We start from the raw sequence: 20,187 nt of genomic DNA on the forward strand, positions 1-20,187 counted from the left end.
GCGACCCTGTCTCTTGTCAGCACATACTGGAAGGACTTTTTAAAAGACTTTGGGAAAGCAGGCAGCATGTGAGCAAAGTGCTGGTCAATATGGATATGTGTACACTGAACTAAGAGAAAACAGGAGCTTTTCAAGTAGTGAAAGATAAAATGTAATCTTTTCAGGAAGCCACATGCTCATGCGGTTGATGAGGAGTGAGAGCGTCCTGCCACAGAGCTGCCCAAATAGGGGGTTCAGCACAAAATTTTTGGGCAGTGCATAGTAACATCCATGTAGTTCCTTTGTACGATGGAAGTATCTGACAGGCATTAAAGAGTAATATGCTACCACTGCTTTGGATGGATCTGCCAGAAATTGCCATTTCTTGCTCTTTGCTGAAAGGTGGCTTCACGTTTTTTGTTGTATGAGGTTGGTATATTTAATGTCACATGACAGGAAGCCTCTTGGCTTCAGCAAGAAGGCATTGCGAGGAATTAGTTTTAGATGCCAGATATCTTCCCACTCTTGTTGCTGCTGCTATGAAAGAGGACAAAAAAAAAGGATTTCCCAAAAATAGAGCAGATTTGACCTGAAAGTGGAGAGGATGGCTTGGTGGATGTCAAGGGAGGAAAAAAAAGGATCAGCACTGGGAATATTACAGACAAAATACCACCTGACTTCTGTATACTTTAAAGGGAGCTCTTTGCTGGGACTCTGTCTCTGCACAGTTCTCTGCCTCAGTCTGTGAGTGCAAAACTGGGGACTCCTCTAAGTCTGTGTGAGCTGCAACTCCTCTACCCCAAGGGATGATGACTGACTGCTCTGAGCTACTTGACATGCCCCTGGAAAGATGTTTAGCTTCAAAGACATTTAGCTAGCCATTAACAAAGAGTAATTTTCAAATACTCTGGCAAATAAAATTCTACAGATTTTGAAGATACTAGAAGTCCTGGATAATTATTACCTGGTATTAGGAATTATGTTTCCCAGTTCTATGTAGAATAGTCAGGCATATACTGCTAGGTGGAAGGAACATCAATCCCATGTAGCCTTAGTGCCCTGGTTCAGAATATCCTGGGCATAGTAAAGCCAGGAAAGACTCTTCGTCCTTATTTCTAGGCATGATCTCCAAGCCCATAATTTCTGAAATGCCTTTTAACTGCTGAAGGGACAGTCTTCTGGGGAAAGTCCCTGAGCAGTGTCTTCCTGGGCAAGGACTATGGTGAGGTCTGCCAGCACCCAGCCCTGGACAGTCCCAGGCCCAACCTGGGACAGAGGTCCACGGCAGTGGAGCCAGGCACATGCCACTCTCCTGACATCCTTCAGAAGCACACAAAACCTTGAGAAGAGCAGGGACAGCCAGCCCCCTCACTGATACACCTGCATTACTATTTCATTCTAGTAAGGATGCTGAGAATAAATATAGGGCTTGAAAGTACCAGCTGGAACCACAATAGTAATGAATGCTGCATCATAAATGCAGCAGCAAAGCTGATGTGGTTCCTGTTAGACAACACAGCTGTATATCCCCTTTCACAGAGCTCTGAGGAGGCTCTGCACGTTCCCTCCCTCATCCAGTCAAAAGAGATCTGCTCTGAAAGACAGCATTTTCTTCCAGAATATCAAGGGTCTGGTTCCTTTGGGCCCAGCTGAAAATCCAGGAGCCTCTGTGTGTATTCTACAGGGCTCTGTCACTGCAAACAGACTCCTTTGGTTTCCAAGTGAGTCAAGCCCAGTACTTGTTCTGTGTTCTCTCCCTTTATATTTGTATCACTGTTCCATTACATACAGCAGGGTGCTGCAGAGAGGAGATGAAAAGAAGCTTGGATATCTGCCTCTATGAATGTGTGAATTTATTTTTAAACCTCTTGAATTATTTACTTTGTCTGCCTTTTTTTAATGACAGGTGAATATGTTTGTGACTTGTTCTCTTTCCCAAGGTAGCACTTGTATGAAGTGAATTAATTACTTGTAGAGTAAATGCAGCTGATGTTAATTTTCAAGTCAAGTTTCAGCTTTGCTGAAATTTCAGAAAAAAAGTAGTGTTTTATAAATTAACTGCTGCTTTATGTGCTTTCTTTTTAAAGAAGTCTTGGCGTCTGGAAAGGCAGCAGGGAGAGAAAACAAACATACTAAATGATGGAAACTTGTCTTTAAGGATATACTCCATCAGCTATCAGTATGCAGCTATGAGAGATCCATGTGGCAGCCCATCAGCTGTATGATGAGTGTAATAGGCTCCAGCAGCACCCCAACACCTTTGGCAGCAATTGGCTTCAGTGGCAAATTGCTGGTCTCTGGCAGGAGCTGCTGCTTTGACCTGACAGGGTGATTAGACTGGTTGCTCCTCTCTGTGACAGCACATGCCATGTGCTCAACCGGGAAAACCTCATTCTTCTTCAGAGCGCTGTAGATTCTGATCCTATGAGAGCTGAACTGACAGGATCCTGGGCTGCCAGGCATTGCCAGTGGGATAGGTGAGCCCTAGTTTCCCTTTGCTGTTCCATCTGAGGCTTTAGTGATCTTTTCAGGTCCTCCCTCCAGAAGGCTGGGCTGATCTTAGAATAACTCCTGTGGTGTGAGTTGTCTTGGGAGCACAGCACCTAGCTGGATTGGTGCAGTGGACTGAGACAGTGGCTCTGGGTCTGGCTGGACTCTCCTGAGGGCAGGAGATGCCCTGCAGACTCCCAGCAGACAGGCCAGTTGTGAGAATGATGATTGTGGCAGTTGCTTGCCAGCCCTCAGGCAGCTAACATGGAAAGGGTCATCATTAATTTAACTCTGTATCTGTCAAGCCCAGTTTCTTTCCCTGGAATGACAACTCATATGTGGTGCTTTGCTAGAAAGCAGTTCCAGCTAGCCTCCACTGCTGATGACCGGCAGTGGTGCTCTGTGCATCTCAGCTGAGGGCTTATCTGTTTTAAACATGCTCTTCTGATTATTTTGGGTTGCAGTATTTACTGTCCAAGTTCTTAGGTCTCAGATTCCCAACTATTGTGTTTAAATTTGATGGAGATGACCCTGCGGGCAGAGGGAGAAGCTCTGTTGGGGTGAAACACTCTGAGCTGAGCTGGGTGCATTGCAGTGGAGTCCATGTATCATCAGTGTCATTGTGTCCTCTTTGAACAAGCAGACTATAGTGTGCCTTGAGTGAATTGATTTCTCTGGGCCTTGTTCTGAGAAGCAATGACCACCGGGTTCCCTGTAATATTTTAGCTCACGTATGTATGAACAAACAGTGATCTCCTGTTTCTTGTAGCGAAAGGCCCATATCTGATAGTGGAATATAAAATTAATTAATGATTTGGAAGTAGAAAAGGCTAACACTAAATAATAATAAAATATAAAAATGCAGAAGAGAAATGTTACTCTAATTTCTATGAATTCTACATAGTTTTGTCTCCTTCCCTGAAGGGTTTAGTATACCTCAATGAGAAAATTGCATTCAAACCCTGTAGGCTGATCTACCATGACTGAACTGAAATTAGGGGAAATGTACAAAGTAGTTTTACAGAAGCTCTTTGGATGGATGGCTGCAGGAGGAGGCATTTGGTGTCTGGGCTCTACTGTCTCTTGAACAGGCCAGAGATGGGACAGCAGCAGGCAAGACACAAGTGCATGCTCTTGCGGCCACAGTGCTGCACAGATGGTCCTGGGGAACCTGAGTGGCCAGTGGTCTCTGCCTGCTGTCTGTGCCCCAGGATGCTTGCTGAGAGTGACTGGGAGGGAGCAGCTCCTCAGGCAGCTCCTTGCTTGGAGGGTGGGTCTCATTTTAGATGTGTTATTGGTTTGATGATGCCAACTTTATCTGCCAGGTCTGCTCAGCATCCAGTGCTGTGGTCTGACGCTTCCTAGTGGGAGACTGCCGTCTAACCCAGAACCACAGGCAGTGCTTTTGTCCCCCTCCTTAGCCTTGCTTTAGGTGTTTGCTGAGCTCCAGAACTTCGTGGAACTCCCATGAGCACATTTACAACCAAATTGTGGCTTTTTATGACCTACACGTTGTTCAGAACACCATAGAAGGCTCCTCCTGTATGCAGACACTGTGTTTTCCTCCCTCTCCTGCAGCACACAGCTGGAAAAGTCTTCCCAAAACTTGAGACGATCTTAGCTCCTGTTTCTTTGGGAATAGGGGGATTAAAGTGAACAGGTAAGTGTGTGTCTCTGCCCATGCAGGGCCCTTGGGAGGGACTTCAGAGTGAGATGGACCTCTGACACAGCTCACAGCACAAGCAGCCCTTGCAAGGTGTGTGACAAGAGCCCAGGGCTCTACACAGCCAGTCTAGTGCTGCAGCATGAGCTCTTGGGGCTGTGAGCACCAAAGGACTGGGGTTGTTAGTGCTGACACTCCGGACATGACTAAGCCATTTTGATGAAAGAAATGAAATCTGACACTTTTCCTATTTAATTGTTTCTTGTAAATTTCAAATAAAAAGTAAATTGGCTTCTTTTAAAAGAACAAACTGTGTAAAAGGCTTGATGAGCAGGAGTGGCCCCTGAAGCATGACAGGCAGCTTCGTGATCACGGCCAGCTAACAAGTCTTCAAGGCGCAATGCAGAGAGGGCTGGACTGAAAAGCAAGTGCCTCTGCAGCTCTAACTTTGCCTTGAGGCACTTGGGGATAGAAATGTTCAGGAGGAAGGGGAGGAGGTTTTGAGGTCTGAGCATACCCCAGCCCTGAGCTAAGATGCCCTGGCACAAGTATTGGCTGGGGCAGGACTGTAACACCTGTGGCCACTGAACTCCTGGATCCTGGGGCTTTCTCAGCACTTTTGGAGGCCACAGAGCCTGGCAGCTCTTGTCAGGCTCTTTGCACCTTTAGCTTTGCTCCTAAAGCCTGGTATGTTCTGGGGTATCTGGGGTATCAGCTGCACTTTGCCAGTGAAAGCATGTTCTAGAATCTTTGGAGGACTTTATTTGCAAAGACCCTGAGATCCATCAGCAAATGGCTGTAAGGAAAATGCCTTTCATCATTCAGGTTAAAGAACATCACAAAGCCTTGGAGACAGCACTTCACTCGGGAATTAAATTGCAGGAGTCATCTGGTGTCAAATAAGTTTCATTTAATAGGTTACTCAAATAAAGTTTCTGTAGAAATCAATATCACTTTCTCCTGCAATTGACAACTCAAGACACTCAAAATGGCATTTTTCACATAAGGTTTATTTAATATTAGGAGGAAGAATCCCTCCTATACGTTTTACTTGGCCTATGCAATTCTGCAACGTTATCAGCCTGCAGAGTTGGAAACCTGCCCTGCACTTACCCAGGGGGACAGTGTGAGGTCACTAACACAGATTTGCCAGTCTCAGGTGCAGCAAGGATGCCATTGTCAAAGGGCTGTATCAGAAGTGTCTTTACAGCTCGCTGAAGGAAAGAGGGACAAGTAATTTTGTTTCTTCTTACAGGTGAGCTTGACAGGACAAAACGCCTCATTATATATATCTTAGTAGAATTGGATTTTCTGTAGAGATAGGGGTCTGTCAGCTGTGAAGACTGGGGCCTTCAACAGCAGTACTTCTGTGTCCAGGGTAGGTGAATCCTGAAATTTCTACCTCCCTTAAGAACATGGGACACCTTTGCTCTGTGTTTTTTATTTCAGTCTGACGGCATCCCATGAGGAAGGAAAGAGACTTTGGCACCTTTCTGCACCATCTCCCTTGAGAAGGAACTCTGTTTCTCAGACTTTCTTTGGTCACATTTGCACCCGCTTTGCTGATGTACTGTCCTCTGAGGTGGTGGTTCTGCTCTCCACATCTCTTTATAGTGCTGGCAGAGCCCCTATGATTGTACATCCAGCAAGGGCAGATTACTGCTAGGCTGCTTAAGTGCCATGAAGAGGCATTTGGCTCTAGGAAAGGACAAGTTCACCTTCTATCTAACATCCTTAATGCTTGTAATTCCTACAAGCAGTAATATTGATTCCTGGATCTGTGCTGACTATAGCACAAATGGACAGCAGCTGGTAGGAGGAATTTCCCAGCCCTGTGGTATTGGGTTCCCTGAAGAGGCACCGAGTGATTTGTATGTTTCCAGCAGCTGCAACCCAGTAACGACAGAGGCTTGTGATCTGCATGCAATCAGGTAGATTCTGGCTGCAGGTTCTGTGGCAGAAGCTAGGCGGGGAAGTGACTTTATACCATCAGTGCTCTCCAGTCTTCTGTTGTAGCCCAGTGCCAGGGACCCTTGTGCTGTGAGAAGACTTCATGTTTCCCATCTGTTCATAGCTATGGAGCTTTCAATAATATAAAGTTAATTTTTATTTGAACATGTTTGTGCTGTTAACCTAAACTATGGGCCTGGGTTCAGTTTTCCCATCTGATAAACAAGGATAAACATAACCAGTACTAGCTGAGAAAGGCGATCTGGCAGTAAACAGAGCGTTGTTGAAGAATGTTATTTTCAGAGATGCAGTTACTTGTCTCTGACAAATTAAAAAGGGAAACATCTGCAAGGCACAATGGGAAGAAAATACTTTGGGAGAGGTTTTATCAGGAGTCAGAGGTAATAGTCCTGTAGAGACAGTCTTCTGGTACTCCACAAAGTATTATAATGCTAGATGATAGCATACAGAGAGGCAACGTAGGCATTTGTATGCATTGTGCCACGGACAGTGTGTTATTTAATCATGCTTTCCTCTAAGAGTCTGTGTTGTCTAATTCTCTGTCAGTAAATATGAAGTGTTTCTTTCAAATGAGGAGGGAGTTCAGCCTTCAGCGCTTCTGGTAGGAGAGAAGATAGAGTGACCTGTGCCTTCCCCAGGCTGACACCAGCCCCTCTCTATGATTTTGTCTGGACGTTTTAATACTGGGCCAAAGGCGAGCACAGGAAAATTCCTACCAAATAACCCAGTGCTCTTGCTTCCTGTGGCACACCTAGGAAATACCTCCTAAGGTTGTTGCCCAGAGCAGGCTGAGCTGATGGTGGAAGCAGGTGACTGCAAATGAAATATTCTGTCTCCTGCTGTCAGGTGTGTGATGGACACATCTGTTACTGAAAGAAGTATTCATGCTTTGTAATGTAGATGTATCTCTCCTGGAGATGATCTGTAATGCATCAGAGAGGAATGCACTGGGGGAGGTGTGGCAGAGGTACAAGACTCCTGCTGTTCCACACTTTTCCTTAACAAGGTGAGCTTCAGAGATTTACGGTCAAACAAAAGGCGAAGATGAACCTTTTGTAAATGGTAGTACTTAAAATTTCTGCTGCTTTGAAACTGCAGGCTGAGCAGATGCTGCATGCACAGCCATTTGCCCTCATGAGACATGGGTTTTAATTCACCTCCATTTATGTAATCTGTTCCCCATGTGCTGATGTAACACTGTAAAACACGTTCAGTTCCCAAGGTGCCTGTGGACCAAATGAGCTTCTGTTGCAGCTCATGCTGCTCAGGTCTTGCTTATCCTGTCAGAGGGTGTTGGGCAGTACCAGCTGTGGCCAGGCTGAGCCAGGCATTCTAAATCAGTCCCACAAAGCTGTCATCTGAGGAGACACTTGATTATCTGTCCATGTTTTAACACCTCCTGCAGTGCATGGTGTGAGGGTCATCAGGGAAGTTAACAACAAATTTTCAGAGAAAAGGAGCCTTTCTGGGCGCTCAGCCTTCCTTCTTATATGAGGGGAGAACTGACTGCAGTGATGCCTCTTTGTGGAAACAGCCTTGCATGGGGAGCAGATGGCATGCTCTGAGGACTTTGGTGCATTTGTGCTGGAGCTGGCAATGGGGGTGACATGAGTAGGTCCTTAAGTCAGGCTTGGCTCTGATACTTTGCTGAGTGCCAGACAACTCCTTGGATGGAGGAGGGAAAACTTGGGGATCAGGCAGGAAGGCAAGCTCCCTGGTCGCCTTTGCAGAGGTCTTTTCATTTGAAGCCCTGAGCAGTGTGCTGCAGAAATAAATTGTCTAGCTCTAGAGTAAATGTTAAGCCTGGAGACAGATGTGCTTGTGAGTACCCAAGGAGCTTCTCCACCAGAACTGCATTAAGCATCTCCTATGGGACTTCAGAGAGTCTGCAGAGGGGAGCTGGAGTGCACTGTGGGCTCCCTATAGCTAATTTTTGGCATGATTTGTAATTACTGTTGGGCTCTTGAATTTGCATATTGCCCCAGGGGTGTGTCTTGCACCTCTTGGGTTGAAAAACTGTTGCTCTTGAGCACAAAGCTGCATCTATAGCACCAGGCTTCTTGGTTCTGAATAAAAGAAAGCCAAAGGCTCTCACTTTTGTACTTGTCGTGAACAGAGAAATGATATTTTGTTGAATTACCTCTAATTCTCCAGCATCCATGACTCATTCAAAGGGCCAGTGAAAGGGTAGCACGAGCTCATATTCCAGAGAAATGCTGCAGGGTGTCTCAGGCTGGCTGGGCTAGAGCTGTGACCCTCATCTCTAGGACCACAGTCCTCTACACTACTTATGTTCCCCGGACAAAGCCAGTGAGATGTAGATGAACCTGAGGTAAATACAATTTTTGTAGTCCTTGGCACTTCCTTAGCAGAAGAAAGTTAAACAACGTAGTTTATTAAATGTCTTACAGCTCTTGTTCAGTTATGTTTATCCATAGGTGACCATCTATTTCCAATATGATTATACTGGAGGGAAGTGAGAGAATTTGATGCAGCAAGTTCTTTCAGCTGCTCAAAGCCAGGTCTAGGGCTTGGTGCTTAACATGCTGCTGCGGTACAGACACATCCTTTAAGCATCAAGAAAGAGACGTGGATTGGCTTTTTCTTTCTTCAAAAAATGACATTTTGAAGTAGGTTAAGTCTACTACTTTTCCACGTTTTCTCAGAGAGAGATTTTGTCTGGCTGGTGTACGTGCTTTCCATGAGAAATTATTTATGAGCTCCTCCATCCCCAGTCTAGTCTTGATGTAACAATAGTAGATCTGGAGGAATGACCAAGGTTAGTTTTATGGTCTCACTTCAGATGTAGTGCCGAGTTATTCAGTGCTTCGTTTTGTTAGTGCCCGAACCAAAAAGCAATTTATCTCAGCAACATCCTTCAGATTATACCTATATACCATGATACCAATAAGGCATGCACCTGGTTGCTTCAGTACCAGAAGAAATCAATGTTTCATTTCAAAGATACCAGTTCTTTCCTCTCCCTCCTTCTGCCATTCTTATGAAGAAAAGCTTTTTTAGGGGACATGGGAAGAAATACAGAAGGATTGTGGAAAAACCTCCTCTACTTCAGCTATGCATCCTGTTCAATTATGAATCATAAAGAAACTCACTGAGAGCACAGTTGTCAGAGCTTAAATGGTCAATGTATGTGAATGAGAAGGAGCATGCCCTTTGTTGGGATCCCCTCCAGGTGATGAGCCTAGACTGCTGCAGTCCTGTAGGGATGTGTTCGGTGTGACCACAGCATTTCTGTCTTTACTGGGAGAAGGCTGCAAAGATGTAGCTCAGTTCACAGCCAGTTATCTATCCTAGCACCAGTGTAATTATAATACATACTTTATTGCTTGTCAATATTTTAACCTTTCTGACATATTATCCCCTAGGGAAACTGAGCAGCCTTAACAATATAGCTGATAATTATCCTCATGGTGAATAAAGTTATCACTAGGGTCCTGTATAAATCACATGGAAAACACGATGGATTTCAGTTGCTGGCCATCACAAAAATAGGAGGAGGCACAGATTGTGACAGCTTAATGGAGAATGTAATAAAACCAACAATAAAGTAATTTATAATATAGGCAATGATTTTCAGACTTTTCTATTTGTTTTCATGCTAAAAAAAGATAAATGTCATATTACAAACAAGACCTGCAATTTCCATTAAAAATATTTTGGAAATGTCATTAGATATCAGCAATTCCCAGTGCAAGAAATGGCAGCATGGGTCTTAATTACCTGTCTTAATTATCTGTATGCGGTCCTTGGAACCAAAGTGTCCTTGTGGTCAGCAACTACCCTTCACTTTTGTAAGGAGTGAGATGTGTGGTGCCTCAGCGGGAGGAAGCCTCTTGGCCACTAGTGGAAAGCAGGAGAGCAATCCTGCCAGGGATCCTGAGTTGGGTACATCATGGCTGTTTTCATAAGGCTGCAGGTTTCCTAAGAAGTCCAAGCTGTCATTATAAGCAGAGAACAAGACTTCAGCGCAGATGTGAGAAAGCCCTGCAGCAGTACTGGAGTGGTGAGAAAGGGAGAGTGCAGTACAGTGTGGACAAAGGTCTAAGATATGCTCACTAGATACACATGAAGGAGAGGTGTTGGCAGCTCTAAGTTACTGGTCAGTATTACTGGTTGGTCCTCTGGATTGCATGCTATGAGCATGAGTGTGCAGCCTTCAACATTTATAGTCCATTTATACTAACTAATTTATACTCCATTTATACTAACATTTATACTAACTAAAGGTTTGGGGGAGTGAGTGAACCATGATGGGACTCTGGAGTGAGCAGAAGTGTTCTGGGGAATGGCTGCAGCTCCCTGGGTGAGACCAGGTGACAACCACCCAAGAGCAGTGTTCTGTGCTGAGTGGGTGCTGGGGGCTGAACAGATGGAGGCTGGTGTGCTGCTTCCCAGCCAAGTGGGGTGCTCCTCCTGTGCACTGGCTGCTTGCAGAGACAGCGCTGCCATGCCTGCGAGGGCAGGAACAGCCCTTCCCAGTGAGCAGCCTGACCTGAATGGCCTGGCTCTGGAGGGTGTTCTCAGCACTGATTAGTGTGAGGATATCTCTGGGATGAAGGCTGGGGAGGGGATGGGGAAGGGAGAGTGGTGGAAATTGTATTTGTATCTGTGCTTAACATTCTTAGTTCACTCTCTTGCATTTCTTCTAAACAAGCATTTTGAGGTCTGAGCCCCAGTGCCTCTAATCTAGTGAGTGCCTTATTGATCAAGTCTTGCCATTTGGTCCCCTGAGCTGCCTTGTGTTGCACAAAAGGGATAAATTACTCCTTATACTGTAAAGAGTAAGGATGTTTTTAGTGCATGTAGACCCATATGATAAATACAGAGGCACAGGTGGGATGAGAATAGCAAAAAGCAGAGGGATAATTAACAGCACAAACCAGTTCCCAAGCCCAAGCTCTGGAGGAACACAATACATTCATCATGCTGCTCTCTGGGCTGATGCTACAGCTCTGGGGTGTGAGGTATTGAATTACAGTCTCTAGAAAATATTGTTTAGGGAATGTTGAGGAGAGCTGGTAAACAATGTGCTGGAAGGTGACAGATATGTTTGCAGCTTCATATAGGGCTATCACAATAAAAAGAGCCATGAGGGGTTTTCCCATCTCTGCCTACCTGTCAGGCCTGGCAGCAGGCAGGCTGCCAGGCTTCAGTGGGGGATGGCAGACCCAGAAGCCAATGTGCTTGCTTTCTTCTGATGCCTATTTTCTTTAAAATATTTTTTGTTACTGTGTGAAACACTAGCAATGGCTGACGAATCTCAAGCTTGATGAAGCCGTATCTGTGATTCAGCTGCTGTAGAAAACAACATACAGAGGGCTCTTAACACTGGATTTGGACTCAGCCTATCCTGGACACCCCATCTGGGCTCTCCTACCCTCAGTGTGGTTGTTATGGAGGATGGCACAGAGGCTCCCAGCTCAGAGCTGCTGCCCGCGCAATCAGGGCACAGCCAGCGTGTCAGGAGCTGCACTTCAGTCACACAGAGGGGGGAAGGTGAAGGCAGCTATAATCTGCTTTGTAAGATGCTTTCTTTTCTATCACCTTTCTTCACAGAAAGTCTCTCACAAGACCTTGATCTAGGATGACACTTCGTTCCTGCAGACCTGTGACAAGTCATGGCAGTGTCCCCCGAGTCGAGCTCACAGCATGCTCAGGGGCTGCCTCCTCTGGAGTGTCCTGTGTTACCTCCTCAGTGGCCCAAGTGCAGGGCATACCTATGAGCCAGCAGTAAAGCACACACCAAGGTAAGGAAGGGGGAATACTGTGTTCTCTCTCAAATGTCACATTCCTCTGGCAGCACAAACTAGGTGCCTGTTTATTTCATTGAGTAAATGGGGGACTCCCACAGCTGCAGTAACCAGAGGTGTATGTGCACAGGGGATAAACAGGGGATCAATGGTCAGATTTTGTTTGTGTAATGATGAAATGGGAAGTTTTAAGGTGGTTTACTACCTGTTAAAAAACCCCACAAGAATCAAAAAGAAAGAAAAAGACACACAGACTCTATTACATGGGAAAGTCTGCAACAGCATTATGCTGCTTCTAGAGGGATGTTCCTACACACGGAGTGAGTGGTGCCAGCAGAATTGGAGCACATGGATGTCTGGTAAGGATGCATCACATGCTTTCTGCAGAAGATGTGGCATTTAAGGTTATTCCATCCTTGCCAATGTGTCACCCCCGAGGGGTGTGTGTGATAACAGGTATGGCAATACAAATACTGCTCAAGAAATCCTCATAAAAAATGTGTCACCTCAACAAAGAGAAGAGTTATGGTTTTCCATTCTCCCTCTTGGAGTCAAGGGGAGATTGTGCCACTATAGAAGAAGCCTGAGGAGCTGACAGTGGCCAAGGCAGAGGATTTCACTGCCCCTGGAGAGGGTCTTTCAGAGTTCTTAGTTATATGTTTATATTTAATGCACTGATTAGGGCCAGGACTTGTAAACAGCTACTAACAGTGCATGTGAATTGGCTTAAGCATTATTATGTACAACTATCGTCAGCTCTGCTCCCCAGGACAATTGATACACTGAGTGAATCTTTTCAAGCTGCTTCTGAAAATATTCACGACGCTGCAGTGAAAGTGGCTTCCAATGGGAATCTCTGTATACTGATGTCAGCATATATTTTATTCCTCCTGACTGCAAGGGCTGGTTAGGTTATGAGCCTCTCACTGAAATGGACTGCATACAATTGCCAGATAATTGGTTCTTTCCCTTGTAGGCTGATGAAGTTATGATGCACCCCTTACTCCCCCAAGAGCAGCAGGTTCCCTGCATGGCTTCCTTATCTCTCATCCAGGTTCTCAGCTTTGCTTTCCTTTCCACCTGGCATGTGTGGAGGGGATGGCCCAAGAGCAGAGGGCAGGAAGGAGCTGAGCATAGATTTAACCCTGGGCTCGTGGCCTGAGCCAGCAGCAGGGGCTGCAGGACTGCACAGGTGTGTAGGGTGCTGGTCCAAGCAGGCTGGGGATGGTGTGGCTGATTCAGCTGTGCAGTGATGCTGAAATCAGGCTGCTGTGATCATTGGTCCTTGGCTGGTGCTGTATCCCATCTTCTGGCCTTTGTCCCTTGGACCATGTAGTTGTTTTCTGCTGTGGCAGAAACGTGTCACAGCTGTTGCTCATGCTGGTGTTGCTTATTGCAGAGGATGTGTGGAACCCTTCAAATCTGAAGTTCGTTGTATCTGTCTGCAACTGAAGACTCAGGAAGCCTTGGGAAAGAGCGTGCCTCTTGCTTGCTTCCCTGTCTGATTTAATCTTACCAAGAGGCCATGGTGGATCATGAAAATCTCCCTGCTCCCAACTGAGCAGTCACAGAGAAGCACTGGATGTCCATCTTCCTCCTTTGGCCTTGTCCTCATTTGGATACTGACCCCCTCCCCAGCACAGATCCTCTCTCCTCTGCTAGACGTCCTTGGTATGCAAAACATGGCTCCTCTGTCCTGGTGTTCCAGAGTGGGACTGAGAAGTGCTGGTGCTTGGAGCCATCCTGTTGCTTGCTTCTCGTCTCCTTGCAGGTTTGTACAGCATCTTCATCCAACATGAGAGGGTGCTGGGGGCGGAGCAGCATAGGATAGTGGGAATGCTGCTGCTGGGATGGCCATGCATACCAGGGAGCAGAGGCTTTAGTGGTTGCTGCTGCTCTGCACTGCTGTTTGTCCGTGTCAGCATCAGTTTTGTTACCTGTTTACATTTGCTGGTTAAAATTTTCTCTTAGGTCTTTCTCTTAGGTAGGAAGAAAATCTGTTTACTTATCTTGCACCCAGAGTGCTTTTTCCTGCTGTGGGGAGGGCAATGCTGAGATGCTCTGGGAGGATCTGTGGCACTGCTACCTGGTTCCTTGTCCCAGCTCCTCCTCGCCCCATTTGCTCCCTTCTGCAGTGTTCCCATGCCCCAGTTTCCCAGGAATGGATGTGAATGAAGCTGTTGGAAGAGTCGAGCTTCTGGGTGCCCATCTGCCTGGGTCAAATGCTGCACTGGGAGCAGCACTGCTGTTGCCTGTGGGGCAGAGCCAGGATGTGAGTGAAGGACAAAAGGTATAAAAAATGATCACAGCTTGCTTTGCTAAAGAGTTTATCATTTATTCATCAGACACACCACTAAGCCCTACATTGTCTCCACAGCCTCCCTTCCCTGTGTCAGAAAAAGCATCACCTGACCTCCCCTGTCCTGTACCTCAACAGTGATGACAACACAGTTACCTGTACTTTGTGAGCTGGAGATACCTATTGTCATGAACTTGGGGTTTTGGAAGTGGTTCCTGGTGGAGATCACTGGAACACAGGGATTTATTTGGATAGCAATAATTGAGAAGCTCATTTTATTCCAGTAAGAATCTTTCAACTGCAATCAATTCACATGCCATCCCAAATAGTGGAGGTCAGCAGAGCACAGCAAGTACCTCAGCAAGCACTGATGACAATGTTAAAATGCAATAAACATAGAGCTGTGGCTCTGCATGAGGGGGTGCACATTAATCCTTGTTTGGAGAGTGTGTGATTGGCAGACTCAGATCTTTTAGGATCTTTCTGATGGAAAATGCTTCATATTTCTTTAGTTTAGACTTGTCTACTTCTCTTGGCATGCTGTGGTAGAAGCACTGTCCAGGACTGCTGGCACCTTCTCAATTCATCTCCCCAAAGCACACCTAAAAGATGAATGTTCTTGCTACTATTCCTGCTAAGGCTTCCTCCTCTTGCTGCCATTGTGCAGTGCTCTGGAATACAAAACATCGAAATAATTGAGTAGATTAATTAGGTAATGTTTGCACAGGATCTGGAAAATATAAAGAACTATATAATTGCTAAGTAGAGTAGATTAATTAGTTAGTGTTTACCCAGTGCTTTGTAAATGTAAAGGCATCAAAGCAATGCTTAGTGTTATAATTAATTAAGTTTTCACTCTGGGATGCCCTGCTCCAGTTCTGAGGTAGGACCATGGTCTCCTTCCACTGGTAGCTGTGTGCTGCTGTTGCTCTGGCCCTGCTCCCTCCCAGCCCTGTGTGCCCAGGCTGGAGGCTGTGTATGGAGATGTGCCAAAAGCCGTGCTTGGCATCAGCCACTGATGCTCTGGGTAGTAAATGGCAGAGGGAACAACGGTACTTTGCTGAGCATGTGAGGAGCAGTTCATACCCAGGCAGTGCTGAAAAAATTTGTGCTGCAGGGCCATGGTCTGACCCTGCCGTGCTGCATCTTTCCTGAGGAGTTGAGGAGCTGCTGCAGTGCCTGTGTCTGTAGCTTTGTGGAAGGAGGCTCAAGAATGTGCTATGTCCCTGGGAGATCCAAGTCCAATGGGCGCTGGCAGCTGGGAGCCAAGGCAGTCAGGCAGGCTGCTATAATGACTGCTTTGACAAGTTCTTCATCTGCCATAGAGCACTGCCTCTGCCATCTGCTGTCACTTCACACTTGGAGATGGGCTTCCCAGTGCCTTCCCCCACTTCTGTTCTTCTCTCTCTTTGCACTTTGGTCTTTGCAGAGAGAAGAAATGCGTGAAGAACAGGAGGCTGATAGAAAGGGAATGGGAAAGAAAGTGCAGTCCTTCCCTGAATGGCAGCCAGGACCTCATAGCTGGCACTGGGGAACTGCTATCTGCAGTCCATGCACTCCCTTCACAGGGAGCTCTGCTGGCCTGGCCACAAGCTCAAAACTGACTGATAGCGTGCACAGGAAAGAGCCAAGAGGAACTTGCTCCATCTGCTGAAAAAGCAGGTCTGCCTTCAGCTGCTCGTGTAGGTGCTTGGAGGACTGTGACTGGTTGCAAGTTTGGGCACCTGTCCTTGCCACAGGCTGGGCTGTGCTCACTCATGGACTCTGCTTACAGGACCATGAGGTTTTCTGTCCTCAACCCCTTGGTGAAAACAAGCTTTGTGAAATAGCTGGGAGGTGAAAGCACAGAACTTGCCTATTAGCTATATCTTTGATTTATTCCAAAACTTTCTTCCTCAGGTTCAGTGGATGGAAGTGTGGAGGAAGTCTGAAGCAAGGAGGGAAGCAGGATGCCAGGCATGGGAGGCCTGGAGCATGCAGCCAGTCCCAGTCCTGCTGCCCTGGGAATGCTCTGTAATGCTGCATGCCAGGCAAGAGGGAGTGACTTCAAAGCACATCTTTATTAGGATACACTGCTTAGCATCAAAGAAATGTCAGGGCTGCTCTACACTGACTCTCTGCCTGTGGCACTAAACTAGCCTGTCATTCAGAAGTCTGAGTACAAACCACAGCTGCTGACAGAGTCCTGGAAAAATTTATTTTTCCACATCTAATTGCCCTTTTTGCTTTGTAAACATAAAGGTTGAAGCTTAAACTCTGACAGCTCCAGTAGCCTTTTGCTTAACTCCTTTAAAAAAATGACATTCGGCATGTTAAATTTTGCTTTTACTGCAGCCTGAAATCTCACAAAATCTGCACAATGTTGTTTTAAAGATCGTTGAAGCATTTCAGTACTCACTTTGGGAAAACCCTTCAGCTAACAAAAAGACAAAAGCTGGTGCCTGAAGAGCCAAGACCTTTCCCCATAGCAATTCAGGATAAAAATGCTTGACCAAAAGAGGCACAGCGAGCAATCGGCATTCCACCTTTCCCTGGGAGCAGATTAAAGAATGCCTATCTGCTCTTGTTATTGTTCCAGAAAGAAATGAAACACCAAAGACAGGAGAAAAAGAAAAACAAATGTTAAAAAGCAAAATTGGATGTATCATAGCAGCCTGAAAACTTACAGTTCCGTTTCTTCAGTGACATGGGTTCTCTGTCCTGAGGAGGATCTCCCAAAGTGGGGGGATGCACTGTTCCCCAGACTCTACACTGCCTCCTCTGAGAGCATCGTGCCTGCAGGAGCCTCCTCTGGGTCAGGGCTTTGACCTGCTCCTGCTGCAGTCCTTCATCATTAGAGATGCATGTCCTGAATCCCTTCAACCACAGAGAAGTGATTTTGTAGCCACAGCTCTTGAAGAAATATCCTCTGTTTTTCTGGGAGGTGCTGCCCATTCCCTCCATCTGACATGAAAACAGGGCCATTGCATCACCATCATTGTCTCTGCAAAGACCCTCCTGGCCTGGGCTCTGCTTCCATCTGCCCACGGGAGATGAGGACCAGACTGCCCTGCCCCCAGCCTCCAAACCTGCATGGCACAGACACTGTGCTCGTCCCCGCCCCTGCAGCCAGCCTGGCCTGTGCCCAGCTACCCCCAGTTCATGGATCTGTGTCTGTGAACAAGTGACAGCGTGGTCGGCATTGTCCTGAGTGTCAGATTCTCCCTAAGTGGCAGCTCTAATGGGCCGTGGGGCTGAGCTGGGGAAAGAGGGACTTTTCCTTCCTGTCCTCCCTGGTACTCTTTCCCTTTTGCTGTGATCCACGAGGGTGTTCAGCGCTTCTGCAGTTAGCAATTCATCTTACTCAAATGCAGCATGCTTTCTGTTTCCCTCAGTACTGGGTGTATAGACTGTGTCTTGGCCAGGATCAGCACACAGGATTCATGTTTACTTGTGGAAGGCTGTAGGTGTGATCCGACACAGTGTGTTTTATGGCACCTGTGTTGCTGCACTACTTTGAATGCTGAAGCTGTCTGAAACTAAGCTGTTTTGGAAACAATTAAAGCTTCTTACATACACAACAGAAATTCAAAAAAATCCTCAAAATACCTTTTAAGCAAGTCCTTTGATTCAAATGGCAAGCTTGACATGAAAAGTGGAGGAGACATTTCAGGACAATCGATGTCTGTTACAGATCCCAGCTGTCATCAATAAGGAAACAACAATGATGGGCAAATTCTACATTTCCTGTGCAGAGCTGAGCACAGGCAAGACTGCGCTTTGTGCTGCTCAAGGAATAGCTGTTATACCATTACAGCAAGTAATGGCTCTGTTAAGTTTTTCACATTTTTTATCTTCCAGTTTGCCCAAAATTAAATTTCATTTTGTTTAGGTGCAGCTTTCAAAAAGGCGTTGAAAAATGACAGTTTTTCAGCAGACCAGGTCCAGAGAATGGAATGGAGCTGGGGAATGGGCTGGAGCATGAGTCTGAGGAGCAGCTGAGGGAGCTGGGGGAGCTCAGCCTGGAAAGTAGGATGCTCAGGGGGGACCTTCTTGCTCTGCACAACTCCTGACAGGAGGGCAGAGCCAGGTTGTTGTTGGGCTCTTCTCCCAGGTAACAAGTGACAGGACAAGAGAAAATGGCCTCAAGTTGTGCCAGGGGAGGTTTAGATGGGAATAGGAAATTAGGAAAAATTTCTTTCCAGAGAGGGTTGTTCACCTCCTGACAGTGGTGAGTCAACATCCCTGGAGGGATTCAAAAGATGTGTGGATGTGGCACTTGGGGACAAGGGTTAGTGATGTTCTTGGCAGTGCAAGGGGAATGGTTGGACCTGATGGTCTTAGAGGGCTTTTCCAACCTCAGTGATTCTGTGACTCCGTGACCCCAAGCAGGCTGTCACAGTAACTAGCAGTAGTGTATTTTTCCTTGGCATTCACTATTTAGCCCAGTGAGGAAGTGACAAATCCATTACAAATTTAAGTCTTTTCACAGAGAACTGTCCTGGGGTCAGTTCCCCAGTATATCTGGAGTATCTACACCCACAATGGCTGTGGATGATCAGATGCTCCTGGGATAACAAGTTTCTGGAAAGAGATAAATGCAGCAAATGTGTGTGAACAGGGGATATTGTCATGGCTTAACCCCAGCCAAAAACTCAGTCCCACACAATTGTTTGCTCACCCTTCCCCCTCAGAGGGATGGGAAGGAGAATCAGAAAAAGGATATTTTTCTGTAGATTGAAATAAGAACAGTTCAATAATTAAAATAAAGTAAAATATTGCTACTTCTGCCCTGGAGTTCAGTAGAGCTGACTTTGGCCTCTTCAGGGATCTGCTGTCAGTGTCCTTTTCATAGAATGTCTTCCATACTTTCCCAGAGATTCAGTTTGTCTATCCAGTGCATGTTTTAGTTCCTGTCCTCCAGAGTTGACGGGTAGTTCTTGGTTCCCATCTCTGCTGTTGGCTTTAGTTTTGTTTCTGCAGACATATTTGACTACTTCCTGGCCACTGTTTCATGGAGGATGTAAATTTAACCAGAGGTGTTGTCGTGGTTTGACACTGGCCAAGCACCAGGCACCCACAAAAGACACTCGCTCTCCATCCCCTACCACAGGTGGACAGCATAGAGAAAAAAATTAAGGAAGGGTTTATGGGTTGAGATAGGGACGGGGAGAAAACTCTTCAAGGGCAAAACAGACTCAACTTAGAGGTTCAAAGTACAGGTGTACAGGTTCAAGTGCAGGAACCTTGTGTAGATGCTCCCAGGTTATCACTGGACAACGTCACTTTCCCCTTTCATTAGCCTTGTTTTAGCTGCCCACTCCTGTACTTCTCCTTCAGTCCATCAGACACTTCATTTCTCTCGTGCAGGGCTCAGCTGATAGGCATTTTTGCTCTTCACCAGACAGCGTGTGTTCTTGTCAGCTGCCAGGCAGCTGATCATGATTAGATTGTAGATGTGATAGTGATTTCCTGTTCAGGTCTTTCAGGCCTGAACAGATGGTGTACTGCTCCCAGTCCAAGGCTTGACTTTCATAGTGCTTCGTGTCTTGGCCAAATGGCAGTTGTGGAATCTGTGCACATGAAGCCTCTCAAGGAGACCATTGTGAGGGAAAGGAGCAACTGTGTCCTCTAAGAACCCTGCAAAGTTATACCCACTTCAGAGGAATGCTGGGGTGCTTTTGTTTGTTGGATGCAGTCCTCCAAACTACAGTGCTGTTCCCCACCTTAGAAATCTGTTGCTATCTCAGTCTCTCAGTATCATATTTAGGCTTGATATTTTAGAGAGTAACTAGTGTTTTATCCGCTAAGAGATGCTACTTTTGAATTTTATGTTACAGGATCAATAAGGACCAGGAATGGGGCCCTATATGATAGGCCTGATAATGGATTTGCTCCCAGGATTTCCAGATTTCCTTCTTCCTCCATCCATTTTCCATCCTAACATAACAGGTTTTCCTATCTAGCAGCTATACAGGGTAACCTGATGTGGCTTCTTCTGTAGAAGGTATGTTGGGGCTTGCATCAGTGACAGA

At 46.2% G+C, this 20,187-nt stretch overlaps 1 long non-coding RNA gene across 1 annotated transcript in view; it reads left to right on the forward strand.

The window, feature by feature from the left end:
- Positions 1 to 11,859, forward strand: part of LOC115908957 — a 39,205-nt gene extending 27,346 nt beyond the window's left edge. The window contains exon 3 of the long non-coding RNA XR_004061133.1: positions 11,681 to 11,859. This is a non-coding gene — a long non-coding RNA (uncharacterized LOC115908957). The remainder of the gene's footprint in view (positions 1 to 11,680) is intronic.
- Positions 11,860 to 20,187: the final 8,328 nt, after the last annotated feature.

Source organism: Camarhynchus parvulus, chromosome 14, assembly GCF_901933205.1.
Source record: "Camarhynchus parvulus chromosome 14, STF_HiC, whole genome shotgun sequence".
Taxonomy (NCBI): Eukaryota; Metazoa; Chordata; class Aves; order Passeriformes; family Thraupidae; genus Camarhynchus; species Camarhynchus parvulus.